At 38.5% G+C, this 21747-nt stretch overlaps 1 long non-coding RNA gene across 3 annotated transcripts in view; it reads left to right on the forward strand.

Moving 5' to 3' along the window:
- The window catches only part of LOC311440068, a 599898-nt gene that overhangs the window by 417128 nt on the left and 161023 nt on the right, over positions 1-21747 (forward strand). For all 3 annotated transcript variants that reach the window (XR_014695191.1, XR_014695192.1, XR_014695193.1), the window contains 3 exons: positions 4124-4242; positions 9865-9999; positions 11715-11856. This is a non-coding gene — a long non-coding RNA (uncharacterized lncRNA). The remainder of the gene's footprint in view (positions 1-4123; positions 4243-9864; positions 10000-11714; positions 11857-21747) is intronic.

Here is a 21747-nt window from a genome sequence, read left to right on the forward strand (position 1 = left end):
ATTTCAAAAGCAAGTTAAACTGTAATTTCCTTTGCTTGGCAAAGTCACAGGGCCATTCATACGTGCTGCTCTCAGTCAAACCTCCTTCTTACCACCTAGTGTCTGACAATGCTTCATAATGCCTTAAAATTTAAAAGCTCCATTCCAACAGTACTGAGATTTAGGTTTATTAAAAGCTCATGTTCATAACTCTGCACAAGAATTCATTTCTCTCTTAGGGACAGAAATGAAAAGACTGAACCAACTATAAATGTGACTTACCAGCATCATGATAACAATTCTCTTTTTTTTTTAATTTTGTCCTAACTGTTGCCGTAAGAACAGATTGGGTTCCCCTTCCCCCCCACACACACACCTTTTTTTTTTCCCACCTTTAAAGAGAAGTGCAGCTGGTGTCACCTGTGTATTAGTTGAAACTGAAACATTGCCATGTATCAATGCTCATGTCTCAGACCAGTTAGACGGGGACTTCTGGCATGAGTATTTTGAAGGCAACTGCTACCAAATGGAAATCATCTTGTAGTTAACTTTTCCCCTCTCAGAACTGAAACATTTTCCATACCAAGTAATATGGTAAAGAACTACTGTGCAACTGAAATACATGGTTCTTGGAGAGTGCTGATGACATTTACGCTGGCTGCAGCAACCTCAGGGGTTGATCTTTTGATGTTCTGCTGATAAGATTACCAGCATTTCAGTTCTTCAGAGTTTGAAAATAAATCCTTAGAGAAAACAGCTACATCCACAGCATTTTATTCTTAAATTTGATAAAGGCCATTATGATGTTAGAGAAAATACTGTTTGTTCATTAAAGTGTTTATCAGGACTGTTGTGCCCCTGAGAACTCGAGGAATCTTGTTGATCTGGAATGAACTTTCCTTCCCTGCTCTGTGCCTCCCTTTGGCCCAACGTCCCTGAAGGGCCTCTGGAGGCAATGTCACCTACTTACAGTGTGATTCTGTGGTATTTTTGGCCTGTAGATTCATGTTAACATTAAGACACCATTTTCTTTGTGCATTAGGCAAAATTCTTGTCTATTGCAGAGGCAGCAGCACTGACATGACTGTTAAGTGAGGCTAAATGAGCCTGCAGTATGCGGTGGCTTTCATTGCATGGTTATATAGCTGACGGTCAGAATTCAGATGTGGATTTCTTTCAGTGGAAAGAAATGTGTATCCAGAGGACATTTTTTTCTATTGCTGGTGATTTTACTGCAGGTGATTGAAAGGTAGAATCTTAAATACAGATTGAATTAGTTGTTACTATACTCATTTCAACTGGGCTAGTAGCAACAAGCAATTAAAAGTGGGCATTTAAAACATGTGTTAGTGGTCATTTTGATTCACAAATGGTCTGGTAAATAATTTCTTATACAGAAAAAGTTCCTGTTAGACTTCAGAAGAAACTGATCCTGAACACCAACACTTCAGTATGTAGCCAGAACTCACATAACTTGTCAAACATTTATATTCTGTGTTGGGGAGGAATGATGACTTAAATCTAAAGGGAGGTGTTTTTAGTTAGATGGTCTGTTAGACTCGAATCAACACAACATCTACAGGTGTTTTAAAAGCATCAGCATGAAGCTGATGGGAGAAATTACAGAAAGTGATTTGAGGGTGGTATAAGTAATGGCATGGGAAGAAGCTAATTGGAATTGCAAGATTCTTGAGAAAGTGAGTTACTTGCATAAGCACTGGGATACAGGTTTTTCAGCCTGGTAGCCTGGTGGTTAGCACACTTACTTTGTAGTCACAGTAAACATTTAATTTCCTTTAAGCAAAGCTCAAAGCAGAAAAGAAAAAGACAAAAGATAAAAGTTCTGTTACAGTTCATGCCAGAACTATTACACATCCCATCTTCCCTCTGTATTCTAGAGCCCTGTCACCTTGCTGTTTCTTACATGATCAATATCTTTTACCCTCTACTGCCAGTTCACCTGGTTCAATCAGGTCAATACTTCTGCTCCCAGTTAGGCTTGATAAAACAGCAAGATTTGTCTGTGGAAATGTTAATGATCTATGGCTTCTGTTTGCAAAGGGAAAGGCATGACCTGCCAGCTTTGTGGTGAGGTATACACCGTGCAGAGATGGTTTGTATACCTTTTGAAAAAAGAGAATTTAGGACTGGTCATTCAGAAAACTTCACTGTATGAAAGTACGTGAAAAATTGGATAGACACAAAGAAAGAGTTCTGCGGTAGAGTCTCAACAGATGTTTCATTAAAAGACACTGATTTTTTCCAGCAAAGTATCTAACCCTGTCTCTGGGGCTGTTTACTGACATCAGTCTCTCTTTCATTTCCATAGTTTAAAAATCTGTTTTGGATTTCTAGAAGAGGTTAAGAACTATAAAGCTAAAGTAAAGGGTAGTTTAGAAATGACTAATAAGAAAATCCATGGATATGGAAGGTTTTCTAAACTATATTTGTTCAAATTATGCTTATGTAAAAGCTTCAGTGTGTTGTGGGTTCTGGGTCTTCCTCTTTACTTTGTTAGCCAGGAGAACAGCATACAGAGAATCCCTAACTTGGCTACCCCTCTGCACTTCTGTTCTCTGCACTGGGGTGATTTCCTAGGGCTGGTACCAAAGGAGAATCAGGCTAGTTTACATGGCAGATTAGTTTGCATGGTTGTATTTGGGGATTTTGCTGAACTGCTTGGTTTTGAGTTTTCCTTGTCTTAACAATTTAAATTAAATTTAACTTGAAAACATAAAGTTTGCTTAAGTTATAAATAGCTATGCAGTCTGTTTAGGTGTATCTTGTAATTGATCTCACGTAATCAGAGATCATAATTCGCTGAGGACTTTTTAAATACTCCTTTTCACATCCAAGAGAAAATATCCCAAGATTCAGGAGGCTGTCATAGCTCAGTTCTACTGAGGATAGCCCACTGGCAAACAGTTTTTTGCACTTAAGCACATTATTAATGTATGGTTTAGTTGTTTACTTTGTATTGCAAGGATATTTTTTTATTCTGTAGAGGATACCTGGAAATTATATTCTATTCCATCTCTTTGTAAATCATGCAAATACCTAAATTTTGTGACCAACAGAGGTGTGGATTTTCTAAAGAGAGAGAGAGATGGTTACATGGTGTGTGTAAAAGCATGCCAAAATGATCCTCAGCACCTTGTTATTTTATATTTTAATCTAAGTTTATTTTGATTTTAAAAAATCAAGACAATAGGCTATTAAAACAAATAATAATAAAAATTACCTCACAGTCGTTCTGTAGTAGAAACACTAAAAGCAAGAAATTGCAATTGAAATAAGATTTACCTGTCTTAGAGATTGATTTTTCTTACAGGTGTAAAATGATATTACTCTGTTTATGTGCTTGAATTTGTTCTAAAGAGCACTACAAATGAGTGCTCAGAGGCCAAGAGTTGAACATACATAAAATGATTTAGTCTGTCTTCGAAAGTAACCTTCTTTTGTGCTTACGTTACTTTCTGCTCTCAAAGAATTGTTGATGCTTTTGTACCTGTAGTTAGAAAGGGAACAGCGATGTGTGAAGTTGATAGTATTTTCTGCTAAAATGATAAAGCTTTTGAGAACGATGCTTGCTTTAATACCAGAGTTTTGCATGGGAAGATAGGGTGCAGATGAGATGAGGCTTAATTAAACAATACAGAGAATAATAAAGGTATTAGTAACAGTCTCAGCTGATGAGGAAAAGGCACAAAACAATCCACCCTGATTTATGTTTCCACAAGACAGTGCTTCATCAGAAATGAAAATGAAATAGAACTGCGTCCAGAAAAAAAGCAGGGTACTATGGTGCCTGAATTTTAGGCTCCTATTCTTTGGAATATGTAAAGCTGAATCCATACCACACATTCTGATTGCCTTTAAAGTAAGAGAGCAACATTTGAATTTAGGCGTCCTGAAGTTGTAAGGCTGCTCATTTGGAGTTATTGGAGGGGGAGGTTGGTAATTGTTTTCCCTTCTGTTTAGAAGTTCTGGAGTTCCCAAATCCTTCCTAAATCCTTGTAGAGATGTGGCCCATTCTCTTTAGTTTTATGTTCACGATGGCTGTGAAATACTGAAAGAAGTTGGATATGATAGTGTCATAAAGAGTCTATAAATAGCATTACAGTCTACATTATGATTCCAGGAGTTGTGGTGCAATTATCTGTGCTGCATGCTGAGTGGAGCAAGAGCGAGAGGAATGAGCTGCTGGGAGAGGAATTTGGGTAAAAGGACGATGTAATCAATATCTGTACATCATCACCACAGGTATTTGCAGATGCATGTCTAGAGGTAGTCTTCCAAAGTAAAGACTGATCATGTGAAAATGGTTGATTGTGTATTCCTTACTGTACATTAGTATCCTGAATTATCCTTGATGAGAGAGCTACCAGTGCTTCATAAGAGAAGCTCTGTACAGTTGGAAATTGGGATGTGCTTGGCCATTACTTTAACTGAGGCCAGAATTTCACTGCATATCTAGCTTGGTAGGTTAATTTAGGTCTTCTATTCTTTGACTCCATTATCTTGTTCATTTAGGGGCTTAGGGATTTTCTTGTTTCCAGCTGGAAGAATTAAAGTAAATTTCAGTAATCTTTTTCAGCCTTTTCTTTCTCTGTTCTGTAGAGATTTGTATTCAAAAATTGTCAGACATTAAAAATCCACATTTCATTTGTGATTGTCATTTAATATTTTGTCCAAAAATACCTTTGTTTACCATCTCGATGTAATTAGATGCTCTAGGCAATAAGATCGATGCTGGAATTTTTTGCTTAGTTCTTTAGAGGTGCAGAGATGGCCCTTGTTGCAAGCTCTGTAACTAATCATGCATACTGTACAGTATGTATAGCTACATATAATAAGCTGTAGTTCTGGCAAAAGCCTGATGGTTTGGGAAATACAAGGATGAGAGGCACCAAAGAGATCACAAACTACATAACTCTTATTGCTTTGGGATTTTTTAGGCCATAATTTCAGAGGGCATAGGTTTAAAATTTCAAATGGGAAAGGGATAGGTTGAGGGGAAAAAAAAAAAAAAAAAGCTGCTGGAGACACTTTTTTCAGCGTGGGGCTTTCTCCTTGTTGACCGTGCAGGGTTCCTCAAGCTTTTACTGTGAGGATCACTCTTGAGCAGAAGCATTTTTTCCTAGTAAAATAGATAGTAAATTTGAATAAACTGATTTCCTTCTTTCCTAACTTGTATAGAAAGTTTCATTTAGCAAAAGTGGGTATTAAATATAACCATGTAATAACAGTATAAGGTTGTAGCCAGATCACGAGAACACCAGCTCTGAACTCTGCAGTCAAGACAAACGGATACCAGAATGTGGTATCACAAATGATTTTGCTTCTAAAAAGGTTTACAGAGAGGAGAAAACTTGAAATGGATTAGAAATGTGGCTTCTGAGAAAGACAAAGTAAATATATAAGTATTGGGGTGGGGTCTTAATATATAAGCTGATTGTAAAACCTGTTAAAGTCATCAGTGAAACTTCTCAGTAAAGTCAAGACTGCAAGCAATGACAGATTTTGAAATGTAGAATACATATGGGTGGCGTGTGGCATTGCAGACTGGCTCTGTGCCACGTCTGTCTAGCTGCTCGGCTCTGGAGGTGATTTAAACCAATGCAGAAATAATACTTCCATCTTTTTCCCTCTGCCTCTTAGAAAAATGGAAACTAAAGTAATAGTACTGGGAAAAAGAAAAAAAAAATCCTTTTGCCCTTTCTCTGTTTTGTCTCAAGGATCAGCCTTTCTGCATGTCAGTTTTCTGTGGCTGATGGAAGTCTTTTCCTCTCACACTACTCTGTGCTTCGAAGTAATAGAGCATGACACTAGGGGACAAATGTCGTGTTTGTTGATGTTAACGCGTTGTTTCTGTGTAGGGTGCTTTCTGCTTTTGTCAGTTTTGTGTGGCCAGGACAGAAACGCTGGGTGCAAGGCCCCTTCCTGGGCGCCGGGCCGCATGGCAGCGCGCTGCGCCCGCCAGGCGCGGCCTTTGGCGCCTTCCCGCCCAGCCGTGAGGGGGCGCGTGACGGTGGCTCGCGACCAACGGTTTTTTTTCGTAACGGCCGTTAACGGCCGGCGGGCACGCGCACCCCTCAGGGACTTCTCCACAGGGAATGTCGGGGTCCGAGCTCCCCGACACCGTGAGGAAAAGCCCAAGGCTCCCCATGGTTCCTAGCGGTGAAAATGTGAGGAGTCGAGAGCTTTTCTTTCTTACTGCCCTTTCTAGTTGCGTAGGGTGGGAATCTGCCCCCTCGTTGGAGTCGGGCTGAAGGAAAGGTTCTCTCCCTTTCCTTTGTGTTCTAAGCGTTCGGAGAGTATCTGAGAGGAGACCCAATGAGTATTACAGAGAGGGTATTCTACTGCACGTTGGTCAGAAATTGTTACCTTGTCCAAAACAGAGTTTATGTTGCTTGATGCTACACGTTAAAAAAAACACGTAAACCTGCTTTTGGAAGTGTGTCAGAGGGGTGAAGCTCCTCCTGTGGCAATGTTTGTTAAATGGAACAGTCCTGCTCCTCACAGTTCTGCTCCACAGGAGGGGAAAATCTTTTTCAAGTGGTGTGGTATTGAATCAGTGCATATAAAAACATTTATTTTCAGTCTTTTATAAGGATGTTGTTACTGATAAAGAATAAAACAGTTAACAATCTTAGGCATGCGTTTTCAACAACTGTTGTGCCTCTTGTATGTGGCTGTTTCTCACCTTTAGATATTATTTAGCAGTGCTACAGGTACAAAGTTCCCCAAATATGAGAATCCTTTGTCAAATTTCTTGTAAATTAAGAGAGAAGTTTTTGTATAATATAGTTCTAAATTCAAAAAAGGAAACCGCTGTAATTTGATTGTGTTATGTGTTATTCCTGAACAGAAAATGACTTTTTCAGTTTAATATGAGTTACAGTTTTCCTTCTATTTCTTTTGTTTTCCCCTAACCTTAAAAGCTGCCTGTGTATCAGCTGAATATTGAAACATTTTTGGAAAGGCTTCCCTATTTCAGGGGACATAAGCTATTATTTTAAAGCAAAATAGGATTGGATTGCTTATATTGGGTCTGTACATTATACAATCATTGTATTACAGTGTTTTGAATTGCAAATGTGAGGGAAAGTCTGTTTCTAGGAAATACTCGTTTTGCAACTGTTAGAAGTGTTTTTGTGTGGTTTTGGAGACTTTTTTTTGAAGTAGATAAAAATAAGGGTTGCATAATCAAATTCCATTTGTACATCTATCAAACTCAATGTGGTTGTCTGTTAGTCCTCATACCAGCTGCATGGCTCATGCTGTTAATAACATAGGGTATAAAAATTCTTCTTTTTATCATTGTTATCTCACCAGTCATATTTAGGCTTTTTTTTTTTTTTTTTTTCTCCACAGCTGCCCAGTATTAGAAACCAAGGATATATATCAGGACAATAATTATTTAATGTTTTGCAAAATACAAGAATTCTTCAAAACTGCATTTCTCTGCTGGAATAGGCAATGATCTTGGGATAATTACAATGATAAGTAATGATTGCTATAGTTCAGGTGATATGGCCCTAGCATTAAGTATGTTTTTATGGCAATAAGAAAATATTCTTGAACAGGAAAACACTCATGACTGTGAGATAAAAGAGCTATTGTGACAATAGCTCTGGTATTAACAGTGTTTTAGTGCTTTAGCAGTCCCATTCAAGGTCTACTTAATGGCACTGCTATTCATTTACTTAAGAAGTAATGCTGATTAGCCTGGTTTTATTCTCTACTACGTTTTCTATTTAGTTGCTGTGTTTTTTGTTTGTTTGGTTGTTTTTTTTTGAGCCGTGTGAGAGATTCTTTCACGCCTTCTTTTCCCATGTAGGGGTTCATCGTTGTCTGAGACATGTATATGTAGAGTCATTCTTAAAATCTGTTAAAATGCCTCCAGCCTTTAAAACAGCAGGTAGGAGTTGAGGAGAAAAATACATTCATACCTAGAATTTCTAATTAACTACAGGATGCACATATGACTAAGATCCCTTGTTGTTCTTAGGGAAGTGATATGCTACCAATTAGATTTCTTTCCCTTTCTTAAAAGCTACTCAGTAAGCACAGTGATAGGCTCTTTGTTGTACAATATTAGATTATATTCCCAAAAGTATAACACAGCTGCTGTATCTGCAGAATTCAGGATTTTAATAAAGATGATTTATACTGTCTTTGACAACAATGAAACCTATTTGGCAAGTACAATAGAATAATATGTCAGAGATTGATTTCTTAATATACTCTGAAAATTTGACTTCTCTTTAATGTATTATTTTACACTAATTGGTTAATACAAGTATCATTCGTACAATTTTGAACTACTTCTTTCTCTCAAAAAATATTTTAGAACAAAAAAAACATTTATTGATCAGAAGAGATTTCATTATTTCTGCCTTCTTTTTTATTTCTGTGTCCTCAAGCATCTAAGCTTTTATTTTTCCCCTGTCAGAAGTAGAAATCAGATGAATTATTTCTGTGGCTTAATTTTAAAACTGTTATTGATGCTGTTTGGAATATTTTGCTACAGTTCATTTGATACTGTGTAGAATAACTTTGTATCACATGGGGGGGGGAGTGAAACTAAAATTAAGTAGTAGCTAAAAGTTCATTGACTGTACGTAACAGCTGCCCTGTTAATGATGATTATGATTTGCAGCTTCCAGCTTCTTTAGTTTACGGTTACTGAAGTTAGTATCAAGTGTTTTATTTGAAGTCACCCAGGAGATAAGTTACTCAGTATGCATTCAAACATATTTAAGCACCTCTGATGGCTTTTTTTGTGGGTTGCTATCCATCACTGGAAAGCACTCGACAAAAATTCAGTGTCTTAGAAGGACAGGTTTCCAATAAATATAAGGCTCAAACCAGCATGGAGAAATAGGTGTAGTCTTAAAGACGCATGATGTAATTGATTTTTTATTTTATTTTATTTTTGAATGGCTTCTTCGTGTTAGTTTATGATGACATGATTTTTCTGGCTGTTCTTACTAATTCATTGCATATTGTGATAATGGAAAAAATAGCAGCACAAGCTTTTCCAGCTTCTCAGGGTTCTTTTCTATGGTGTTTTGTGCAGAACGTCATTCATGAAAAAGATGTTTCTGCTGCCTATGGGTCCTCCAAAAGTATAATACCAACTTTGGTACTGTGGTTCAAAAAGTTACATATAAACCAAGCTACAAAGAGGGTTTTAACCATGCTTTTTGTTGTTTTCTAGAAAGTTACTTTGCTATTCTCAGCTTCTTTTTGGTATTTCTGAAGGCACTAAATTTGTCCTAACTAGTGCTATACCCAAAATAAATGTGTGATGATTTTTTTTTTTTTTATCTCACTAGAATTCTTTGTGCTCTAAAAGGGATGTTTGTTTGAAGGCTTTCTGGCAATGGCTTTAAATAACATTTGGGTGTTTTCTGTTTCAGATCATTTTCATTAATTAAAATGTTTCGGGTTCCAATTCTGACAAATATATATTGCGTGCAAATGGTGATCTTGGTTTACTTAATTGTTTTGAAAGAGAAGAAATTTTAATTACTTTCTGTAATTAATACAACAGAGGTTAGAAGCATCCAGTTTTCAGCAGATGTTTTTCTAGGTCAAAAATTCATAGGCATAGCATTTTTCTTCTCTGTTTTGAAGGTGATTGTTTATAGTGTGACATTTTCTTTGTCTCAATAAATAAATTATTGCCTATTATATTTTGTTTCTTTCCAAAGGATTTGATTATGACTTTTATCGTGCAGGTTTGCAAATATCTGTAGCTTTAATATTTAAAAATGAGATTTTCAGGTCATTCACTGTTATTTCCAGCACAACTGAGTAGGAATGCATATGGTTCTTTATGTGATTTATCTCTCTCTCACTTGTCTGTATTCTTAGGTGGAATGGCAGTACTATGGTCTCAGAACTGTTTTGAATTGTCCTGAACGACATAGTCAGCAGAGCAAAAGGAAAGTTCTTGTTGGCTGCAGAAAAGAAAAGAAGTGAAAGTTTGTGGTATCCTCTTGCTGGTGTGTAAGTAATTACCCACTACATAAATCAGAGGTGGATATGACTCAAGATGTCCTATAGTCTCTGTGTCTGTCCTGTGAGTGTCATACTTGGGTTAGAATGTCAGTATTACACAGTATTTTTTAAGTTGTCACTCATAGTATCTTTAGCAGGGAACCCTTAGACTGCTAGAGCAGTTTAAATAACATGGGTACATTCTGCAAGTGCTAGGTTCTATGTTCATTTCTAAATGAATGTTTTTGGTAATGGCAAAGGAACTGAAGACCTTGTGATTATTTAAGCTTTTCCTTCCAGTGGGCTCTTGAAAGCATGAGTGTCTTTGATAATATTAAAAGTGCTGCTAATGTCACTTTCACTGGCAAAAATCCCAACTGTCACAGGAGCTCCAGAAGAGGCTGACAGAAGTGCATGCCTCCTGAAAGTAGCTACGTAATCTGGGTTAGAGTTGTTCATGTACTCTTCTAAGCAGCATTAACCTGTTACCAGTGATGAGCCTTACCTGGATGAATATTACAGAGTTCTGAGGCGCTTCTAGAAACATAAAACTGAGTATGCTGTTTGAATAACTTTTTATGTAAACAAACGTCTATAATGAAGTATATATACCTATATAAGAATACATCTAAGAAGGCGTTCATCATAATTGTGAGTAGTAGTATCTCAGCAAAAACACTGCTATATGCGATTTGTATCCTTACAACTCAGCAGCTATAATGAAGCTTTTCTGTGCCAAGCACTAGAATGTAAGTTCATATTATGAATTTTAAAGAAAAAGAATGCAACTCCTGCTTTAAACTGTAGGAGAGAATTTTTAACATCCCCAAGTTGTTTTCTTAAAATAGGTTATTATAATAATGCTGTGATTAAATGGTACAACTTTGCTGAAATACACAATTTAGAACACAGCTGTCAGCTTTGGGAATTAATCTGTTTTAATTTTTGCCCAGGAAAGCCTTGGCACATTTGCTTGTTACACAACTGATACATATATATGTATTGTTTTAATCATTGCTAGGAAGGTGGTTTAGATCCATCAGAGAATTTACCTATGTACCTGTTATTGCAAGCAGAGTTTAGGACACCCAGGTGCATCTAAAAAAAAAAAGTGGTTTCTGAAAATGATGTGCACAAGGATTGGAAAGAGAAAATAGTCTAATTCTAGCTTGCCATAGTGATGAGGCCAAAATCTAATCTGGTTTTGTTCTAATAAATTGCAGAATACCTTAGCAGAATTTCACTAGATAGTGCATGGAGGGACTGTGAACTTTACACAAGATCCACAAATAATTTGTATAAGCTGAATGTGATAAAGTGTATACTTTATGCTCAGCTGAAGAGGTTTAACATGGAATCAAATTATCTCTTCCAGGTATGGTTGAGTAGCCAGTTAGAAACAGCTGCTGGGAACTGTGGTGTGATAGAACTGAGAAGAGTTTTAAAGAGACCAAAAAAAAAAAAAAAAAAAAAAAGTGGTAGGAACAACATGGATAAACTACAAAGGCAGAAAAAGTGCTCTTTGATATTGAACAAGAACAAGGAGGGGAGTCCATAATTAAAGGTTCCTTTGTTCTGTGTCACAGGGAATGGGATGTGAGAATTGCAGAGCTAATGGGCTGAGGATTCCTGTGTCCTAGGATTGCAGAGGGACACCATACTGTGTATGTGACCCCTCTGGTCTTTGGATTATGATTTAATCACAGCACTTTTTCCCTTCTCAGGCCCACTTCCTCTGGATGGGAAGTCATAATCAAGTGACATCTGCACGAAGACTAGCAGTTCTCACTCAGAGGATTCTGTTGGTGCCTTATCCTTCCTGGATGACATAAAGATTCTACAGAGAGCGCTAAGAACTTCAAGCAGGTAAGTGATTCTGAGAACATGTGTCAGCCAGTGAAACTTGGACAAGCATGTGTATTTGGAAAGTTGTAGGGGTGGCTGCTGACCTACAAAGGCAATTAGTCTGACCAGCTACGCAGATCTCAGTATCTTGGAGGTAAGCTGAGGAGAAACTTCTACTTGTGATTTTTTGCCTATTGTGTCTATTTGTCTATATAGTGTCTATTTGCCTATAACCTTTGCTTTTTTGTAAAGCTTTGTTATGCATAATTTTTACACTGTTAAGGATCGCTCTTTCTTGGAAAAAATGAATCTGTTATTTATTCAAAACAATTCTGTGTTAATTTTTCTGAGGCTCTGTATCCCAGGGCAAGAATGACAGGAAAGCTAAGCAAAATTGTAACAGCATAAATCTGTGATACATTTATTAAAGGCTAGGACAAAAAAAAAAGAAAGCTTTTCCCTTTAATTTGTCTTCCCAAACCGACTGATGGCTGAGAATACATTTGTACCGAGTATGCTTTCTGAAAGGAAAGATGTGCTGGATGCACCCACTGCTTTGACAGAAGTGGTAGCACTTCCTGTGGCTTCAGTAAAAAGAGAGGTGATAAGTAGGGTCTTCCACAGAAAAAGTGTAGCTTAAACTATGTGAGGAGTGACCACAATAAAAAACTGCTTTTATGTTTATAATCTGATCAGCCTTTTGCTACTTGCTTTATGGCTATATTAAGTCCTTACTAAATGTCTTAGTTTAATGTCATATATGCTATCTTTATGCTGTGTGTTTGGATTTCATGTGTCATCTCCATACTGCAGTGTAAGTATGCATAATCACCTCATGATTTTTATGTGAATGATAAATTGCAAGATGAATGGTTTAAAAAGATTGAAAAAAAAAAACAAGAAAAAATACATTTTGAGATAAAGTAGATCCTTCTACAGAAGGTTATGGAGTGGCATAATACAAAATAATGTTAACATTTCTGGATATGAGGTTTTTAAACAACCACTTCTACAATAACTGTATTTTCATGTTCAGTCAGTGCACTGTGCTGTGCTGGTACCTTACCTACCCTCACATTTCTTCTACCTGTGTATCAGCAAGAGTGAGGGGAAGCATCTTCGAGCAAAGTATTGGGGAAAAAAGGATACTAAAGAAATGATATATGTCACCTTGCCATCATAAACATATTTTTTAAAGCTCTGATGCACAACTTACTGAATGTGGGCCATGTATTCAGCCTCTGCAGAATCCCATTGCCTTCTGCAATAGTCAGATTGGGCACAGTGATGTTACCATAAAGCAAACTTTTGAGCAAAGTCTGGAAATACTACCAGCTGTATTCCATTGCTTTGGTGGTAAGGGCATGAAAATAATGAAAGCTGAAGTAACTGTAAGCAATTAAAAAAAAAGTCAGAGTTCCCCTATATTTAACAAAATATTCTTTCCCAATATATCTTGATTCTTCTTTTCTCTTTGTGTATTACTAAACCTAGGCTGAAAGATGAGAGCAGAAAAATAAAAGGGGGGGTAGAGAATTCAAGCATGTTTTTTAGACTTAAAATGAACGAAAAGACTCTTGATAACTTCAGTGGGTGCATCTCTGTTTGTACTTTGTTTTCACGTAAGTGTGTCTTTGAAGCAAATCTGATCACCACCACGTGCTCTGGTTTGCATTATGAAGTGATCTTAGACAAACTGAGTTTCTTTTGTGCTAGGTTGAACCGAAGGATGTATTCCAGAAGTATGCCTAATGCACACAAACCTTAAATCAACATTTAGACCAAGCGATAAGAAAAGAGCTGATCTGGAAAAAAGAAATAAAAAAATCAAACTTAACAGATGTGATATGGATGCACAGTTCTATGTGCAGCTGTTTCATATGTTAAGCTATCTCATGCTAGGTCACAATATTTGTGAATACAGATGTGAGTCATGAATCCAGAATTGGCCTATGTATCGTTGTTGAAAAGCACTATTCTCTCTGAAGCTTTAGCAGCTTATTAAGAAAACGGTGAGTGTTGTGATGGCTTACAGAAATTGGGAGCAATTGAGTCCAGTTTTAATTTGAAATTGAAGTGATCAAAAGGAAGGAAATACCTGAAATTATTTTGAAACTGTAATTCATCTTCTAAGTGTAAAAATATTGTAGATGATAATTTAGAGGTTCTTTGTCTGGAAGTGTTATTACCAAGCACCATCAATGTGCTTGAATGGTTAAAATGTAAAAATGTTGAATAATAGGACTTTTTCTGCATTCATGTCTTTGCAGGATTGATTTACCATCACAAATCAAATATTCTGCTTAGAGTTAAGTAGCTAGGCTGTATTTACATTCTTTCTATTTCTTTAATTACATCTTTATTCAGTTATGGAATGGGCTTATAAATGAGTTTCAAAGTTGGACAGCTATCTTTTATGACAGGAAACTGGAAGAGATACATGGTATGTGTTTTTATGCATTAAATGAGTTTTGTGCAGTCTTACAGCATATGACCTTCTAATTGTGACCACTTAAAAATTTATTATTAGTGATCTCAATTAATTAGAGATAACGTTAAAAAAAAATCAGGGGTATAAAAAGACACGTCACATAACATGTGTTTGCTCATTAGATATGACAGTAACTCTGCTGGGGAAATTAATATTGATACGGGTATTGAAACAGAAATACACTGGAGAGGAACAGAGGCTGAGTGCTGTTCTTTTCCAGTGTTAATGATGAGAAGATAAAACATGAATGCATATTGACTACAACTTCCCATACGCTAAGTATGTTTCATTTCTTGGTAGGTTTTTCCATGTACCATTTGAGTTCCCTGAGACAAATGGCATTACCAGTAATGTTCCCATTCTCATGTACTGCTTTTCTTCACTACTTGATATAGCTGAAGCAATAAAGCCTTCAGAGTGGAGTCATTTTTCCTAGCTACGATTATACTACAAAATTTGTGAGATCTGCTGCAGTCTTTGCAGACTTCATAGTGAACATGAAGGCGGGGCACTCAATATACATATTAGGCATTATGCAAATGCCTCCTTTTTTATGGCTTTATTTGTGGGGTACGCAGATCTCTGTCACTGTTGCTGTTTCTGGTAGCAAGCCAGCAGTTCTTGTTTACCAGGCAGGACTAGGGCAGGAGGCTGTTTTGCCAAATGTATACTTTTTATTGTTTAGCTCTTAATTCAGAGAACTTAGAGCTGTACTAAACGGTACATTTTAGTTGCATTTTAAAAGTATTGCATATATTTTGACCTAGCGAGTTTCTCTTACCACTGTACTCTCACTTCTTGGCTTTTTACCTCCAGCTGAGTACCTCGTAAGTGTTTGTACGCTAACATGTGCAGCATAGGGATTAAACAGGAGGAATTGGAAACTCGAGTGCAGTTGAAGCGCTGTTGCCTTATTGGGATCATAGAGAAGTGGTGGAGATTAACTTACTTGACTGCAGTGCTGTGGTGTATGGATCCAGGCAGTGGGAGAAGGACAGGCCAGGAAGGTGAGCAGGGGAAGGTGCTGTTGATAGGAGAGCAGCTGGAATATGTGATGCTTTGCTTAGGGGGGCAAGGGTCACGAGCCAGCTGGAAGTTAATAGTTTAGGATTAGGGGTAAACCAATGTGGGTGACAGAGTGATGGGTGTTAAATACAAACTGTCTGACCAAGATAACATAAGATACAACGTTTTCCTTAGAGTGGAAGAAGCCACACGTTTGCAGGCCATACTCTTTGCAGGGCTCTTTAACCTTGTTGTCATCTTCTGGCAGATCAACACAGCAGGACACAAGAAATACAACTTGTCTCATGGCTTCAGTGACCATGAAATGGTGGAGTTCAGGATCATCAGAGGAGGAAGCAAGGCAAATAGCAGGTTCACAACCATTGATCTCGAGAAACCAGTCTGGCCTGTTGAGAGATTTACATGGAACAATCCCATGGGATATGTTCCTGAAGAGAAGAGGGGCCTGGGAAAGCTGGTTGTTTTTTTGTTTGTTTCTTTCTTTCTTTCCTTCTTTCCTCTCTCAAGAATCATGTCCTACAAGCTCCAGTATGGTCCCTGCTGACATGTAGGGTATTGAGCAGAGGTGGCAGAAGACCTTTTCGGACGAGCAAGAAGGTTCTAACAAAACGTAGACATGAAAAGGAAGTCCATAAGGTGGAAGCAGGGTTATGTCACCTTTAGTCGGCTGAATATGAGCCAGCAGTGTGCTCAGGTGGCCAAGAAGGCCAACGGCATCCTGGCTTGTATAAGAAGCAGTGTGGCCAGCAGGCCTAGAGAAGTGATCATCCCCCTGCACTCGGCTCTGGTGAGGCTGCACCTCGAGTACTGTGTTCAGTTTTGGGCCCCTCGCTACAAGAAGGACATGGAGGTGCTTGAGTGAGTCCAGAGAAGGGCGACGAAGCTGGTGAGGGGCCTGGAGAACAAGTCCTACGAGGAGCGGCTGAGGGAGCTGGGCTTGTTCAGCCTGGAGAAGAGGAGGCTCAGGGGCGACCTTATTGCTCTCTACAGGTACCTTAAAGGAGGCTGTAGCGAGGTGAGGGTTGGTCTGTTCTCCCACGTGCCTGGTGACAGGACGAGGGGGAATGGGCTTAAGTTGCGCCAGGGGAGTTTTAGGTTAGATGTTAGGAAGAACTTCTTTACCGAAAGGGTTGTGAGGCATTGGAATGGGCTGCCCAGGGAAGTGGTGGAGTCACCATCCCTGGAGGTCTTGAAAAGACGTTTAGATGTAGAGCTTAGGGATATGGTTTAGTGGGGACTGTTAGTGTTAGGTCAGAGGTTGGACTCGATGATCTTGAGGTCTCTTCCAACCTAGAAATTCTGTGTGATTCTGTGTGATTTGCATTCACTCTTGCTGTCTTCAGTCTTTCAAGTGGATCACCTGTCAAAGTTCTCAGTTTAGGTTTCCCTTTCTTTCACCAGAGGGTAGAAATCCTTGTTGCTTTTTCTAGTTTGCTAAGGACCAGGCATTTTAGGGTGTCATTTGGGGATGCTCAGGGCCTGGAGCATCTTCCCTGTGAGGAAAGGCTGAAAGACCTGGGTCTGTTCAGCCTTGAGAAAAGAAGGCTGAGAGGGGATCTTATTAATGTTTACAAATACCTGAGTGTGGCAGACAGAGGGATTTGGCCAACCTCTTTTCAGTGGTTTGTGGGAACAGGACAAGGGGCAACAGCCACAAAATGGAACACAGGAAGTTCCGCACCAACATGTGAAAGAACTTCTTCATGGTGAGAGTGACAGAGCACTGGAACAGGCTGCCAGGGAGCTTGTGGAGTCTCCTTCTCTGGAGATATTTAAGGCCCATCTGGATGCCTACCTGGGCAACCTGCTCTAGGGAACTTGCTTTGGCAGGGGGGTTGGACCCGATGATCTCTTGAGGTCCCTTCCAACCCCTGCAATTCTGTGATTCTGTGAATACAGAGACAGCCCAACTATGGTTACATCTGGCAAAAGACCTGAAGGGCAACAAGAAAAGTTTCTATAGGCTTGCCAGAAGCAAAAGGGAAGGGTAAGGTGAATGTGATCCTACTGCTGAATAGGCTAGGGAACCTGGCAACAAAGGAGGTTGAAGGGTTGAGATCATCACTGCCTTCTTCATCTCATGTTCTAAGAGTAAGATTCAGAAATCCCTGGAAGATGCTCAAAACCTGATTGCACATGGACCTAAACAGTCAGATCAAGCTGCCCCTGCTTTGAGGAGGGGAGTTGGTCAGTTGGTCTAGACAATTTCCAGAGGTCCTTTTCCAACCTCGATGGTTCTGTGATTTGGCTGCTTATGAGAAGCATGATGGAATAATAGCATGAAGTATCGGTAGTTGTAGAAACAAACTTGCAGACTGGCCACAGCTATGGAGAGAGCTGAAAAAAAAAGGTTAGGGGCAGATTTAGTTGGATAAAGCCTGCTTGGTTTTAAACATAAAAGTCTCAATAATTAAGAACAGTAAGTATGTTACAAATCAGTGATATAATGAGCATCTTGTCTGTTTAGTGCCTATATGGAGAAGTGTTTCATCTGCATTGGGATTCTCCAGGAGAACAGCACATGGGACACTGCTGATACGGTTTCTTTTCATGTCAGTTTCTTTACTTTGTTCTTAGTTCTCTCCTTCTGAAACTTGGATCAGATATAAGCAACTCCCACTACAAAAGTTCCCATAGCAACATCACTGCAGAATTATGAATAAACTGCATGCCATCAGCAGATTCCTAGTTTAGATGCAGCTGTGCTGACTGCTGTTTTTGCTGGCTTAGTTTATGGTGGTTGGGAACCTAGGACCTTCAGCTATCTACACCAACAGAAGAAAACCCCTTTTAATATGCGTGGTATCTCCAGCAGAAGGATCTGTTGCTTTAGCTGTACTGCTATAACTGTTAGGAATTAAGACTTGATCAGTTCAGGAGGTCTCTAGGATTTTAAGTGCCTTGAAGTATAAGGAATATAGATCTCTTTTGCCCTGTGTTTATGTATGTGAGAAACAAAGTTGTGTTTTTGCAATAGAAAGTGGTTTTGCAGTGAGATTTTTCTCACTTGCAGTACCTTTAGGACCATGGAGGACCTGGCTTCTGTGCTCTAAAGTGATACTTCTAACAATGCTGGTTACATGCAAAAAAATGTTTTAGTAGTGAATAGAAACAATCTTCTGTCCCCTCACTTCTATCAGATGATGATCTGTGACCCAAAAGGTCACAGCAGTTGATCAGAGACACTACACTATTGAAGCACCAGTTCCCTGGATATGAGGATCTGAATAAAAAGCTACGAATGTTTTTTTTTTTTTTAATTTTTTCTTTAATTTGATACAGAAAAATTAAAAACTTGATACAGAAAAAATTTTGTTCCTAGCCTGAAATTAATTTCGAACAGGTTTGTCTTTGTTTTTGCCTTTGAGGTTTGTTCATAAGCATTAGCCAGAAACTTAAGTCTTCCTCTAATATTCATTCTTGCATTCCTCTTATTATTCGGTTATAGGTCCTTATATCCTCACCCCCCAAAAGCAGAAGCTGTACTCTTTGCAGGTCACTGGCAAACAGCGAGCCTTAATTATTTTAAGCATAGGTAAGGATGGTGAAATAAAATTTATTTTTTCTCTGTCTGCTTTTTGAACATTATGACCAGGATGTTTTTTCCTCTCCACTAGGCAAGAAAGTGGAAATAAAGCAAACAGCTGAAAACTTCTACTTTAGCAGCATGACCAAGTCTTCGTTACTATTATCCTCTCTGCAGCAGATTCAAAGTGGTGTGTGTAGTCTTTTGCTACTTTATTGGTGACACAACCGGTCTAATTCAAGAAGTTCATAATTTTTTGTAACTTAAGCTTCTGGAATAATAATGGAGTATATGCTTTCTTATGATCGAAGGGGTATAGATGAATGAGATAGCTCAAAATTAGTTTCATAGAAATAGCAGAGGAGTGTTTAGTGTGTAGAAATTTTTATTATTCTTGTAGGGTGTGTAATACTTCCTCTTAGCAGTACCTGGCTTACTAATGGTAATTTTGAGACCGCTCTGATAATGCATTCGAGTGCTCAGATTCTTACTTATTTATTTTTAACAGAAGCTACTTTCATGCTTTATGGTTAAGGTCGTCAGATAGTACTCAAATCCATGGTTTATGTGAAGTTCTTCTATGAGGTCAGGTTAGCAGGGTCCATAGGAATGTTTGTTGGAGGACAGATATTTTGTACGCTTGGAGAATGGAAAAATTACTCGGTGTCTCCCTTTTTCATTCTGTTAGTCTTTTTATAAACAACTGTAATGATCTAACTTCACATGTCTATCAGTATCCTGATAAACTGGAGGAAGAAGCACTCTGCAAAACAGATTCTGGTATCTTTTTAATAGAGAATGGAGTTAAATGAAAATTTCTTATTGTTTATACTGGCATTGTTTTCTGGTTTGAGGATTGCCATCTCTGGCTCACATCATCAGCTTCTGCAGAAGAGAAAACAAGTCATTCTCAAAAGAAGCCTGTGAACTCCAGGTCAGTATAGTTAGTTCTGCTGGCAACCCAAGGAAAAAGCTATTGCTCAGCTGTGAGAATAGAGGGAAAGATGTCATAAATTTTTATATTGTCCTTCAGCATCAAGGTGTATAATAATCTCTAGAAATTTCTTGGTAATTACTCTAAAGTAGCCTGTGAAAGCAATTTGAATTGAGTACTGTCATGTCAAAAAGGGAGCTATAATAGGGAAAGAAAATGTTTGCCTGTATGTTTATGTAAATGTCCACACACGGGTGTACATGCTGTAGTTGCCTCAAGTGTACTTGTGTAGTGTAGATCCTGTTAGCTTTGGTACAGCTACAAGGACTGTTTGTTTATTATGATTATTGCCAGGGTAGACAGAGGCCTCTAGTGCTGCCGTAAGTTATTTTCAAAGCAAGCAGTATTCACTCTGCTTAAATGCTGGTGACCTCTCCTCTGCTAATGTTTAACTTCTCTAGATAAGCCTGGAGTTACCTGGAAGTCAAGGGAAATGCAGTATTATGAGTGATGAAAACTGAATGTAGTTTCTACCTTTGCTAATGAATTACATAAACATGGCTTTTTCCTGTGCAGGTGAATGAGGTATAAATTATTTTGGATAGTGTTCTTAAAATGAACACAGGAGTTTGCAATATTTTATGGAGGTAGTAAAAATTAAGGAGGCATTGTATTGAGGTGCCTATCAATCCATCAGCATGGCCATAGAGTTTCTGTAGTAAGTTTAAGTTAAAAAACAGATTTTTCTTAAACCCAAGAAATGGTTTATGATTTGGTAGTGGCCTGTGGCAGCTAGTGCCACTCATTCCAAAGGAAATGATGGAAGATGCATACCAGCCTGCTGTAGTGCAGTTGCTGTCTCGTGTGTATTCACAAAGATACGTAATGCTAATGCAGGCAAATAGACTGCAGAGACAGTTACTGTCCATCTACTGTTCTCTAACTAAATGATAAAATTGAGTAAGAAAGAATCATCTAGGTAGAAAAGCAATCAGTTCAAGAAAGTGTATTAGTCAGATGGGGGCAGAGAGGAGGACATCAGAGAAGGTCAGCTAAGAATCTTACAGGGAATTCTAATAATGGCATTATAAAATCCCTTATCTAAAAGGCACTTCAGGTTTATTCCTGAGGACCTCATTCAACTGTTACACACACACAAATTTAGCCAAAAAAAGTTTTCGGGTAGTGTCAGATCAGCTTGTAAGAGCGGAAGAGCTCATGCATAGATACCAGTCATTTGCTCTTCTGCCCTGAGGTTCTAGCACTGCGTCTTTGATTATTGTAGGCTTCAAATGGGCAAAAGCCTGATTGGCTCTGCCTGGCTGTGTTTCATCTCTTTTCTGTAATTTTGTTTTGGTAAAATACAAAAAAAGTAGAGCTAATTATGACAGACTAAATGTGCAAATGTAGAAAGGAACGAGTATTTTGGTCTAATTTGGAACATACTTTTTGAAAGGAAAATGAGTAGTAAATTGTCTAGCTATTGGGTAAATTTTTTTAGGCATGTGGGAGTAGTGCCGTTGCAGGTATAGGACTGCATGGCACAGGTGACACTCCAGCTGGGAAACATTTGTTGCACAAGTAGTTTGGACTGCAGGGAAAGTGTAAAGACTGCGTGCTACTGGAATGCTGAAGGAAGGACCACTAGAGCTTGCTGCTGTCCTTCCCCATTTCCCGCTTTCTGATTAGTGCCTGAAGCCCCTTGAATCAAAATGTAGGTCAGAGCATCCTAAGGTTGATTTGACTTCCCATGTGACCCAGAGAAGCATTCAGACTATATTACAATATATGGGTCCATGATTGCTTTCTACTTTGTGTCAGTCAAGCACAGCTCTCAAGAAATAAAGCACCTACACCACAGTAAGTTGCAATGGCATTATGCCTGGGAATTTACCTTATGCTTCAGCCCTCAATTATTCAGCCTGAGAAGTGTGT

The sequence above is a fragment of the Aythya ferina genome (assembly GCF_964211825.1).
Source record: "Aythya ferina genome assembly, chromosome: 7".
Taxonomy (NCBI): Eukaryota; Metazoa; Chordata; class Aves; order Anseriformes; family Anatidae; genus Aythya; species Aythya ferina.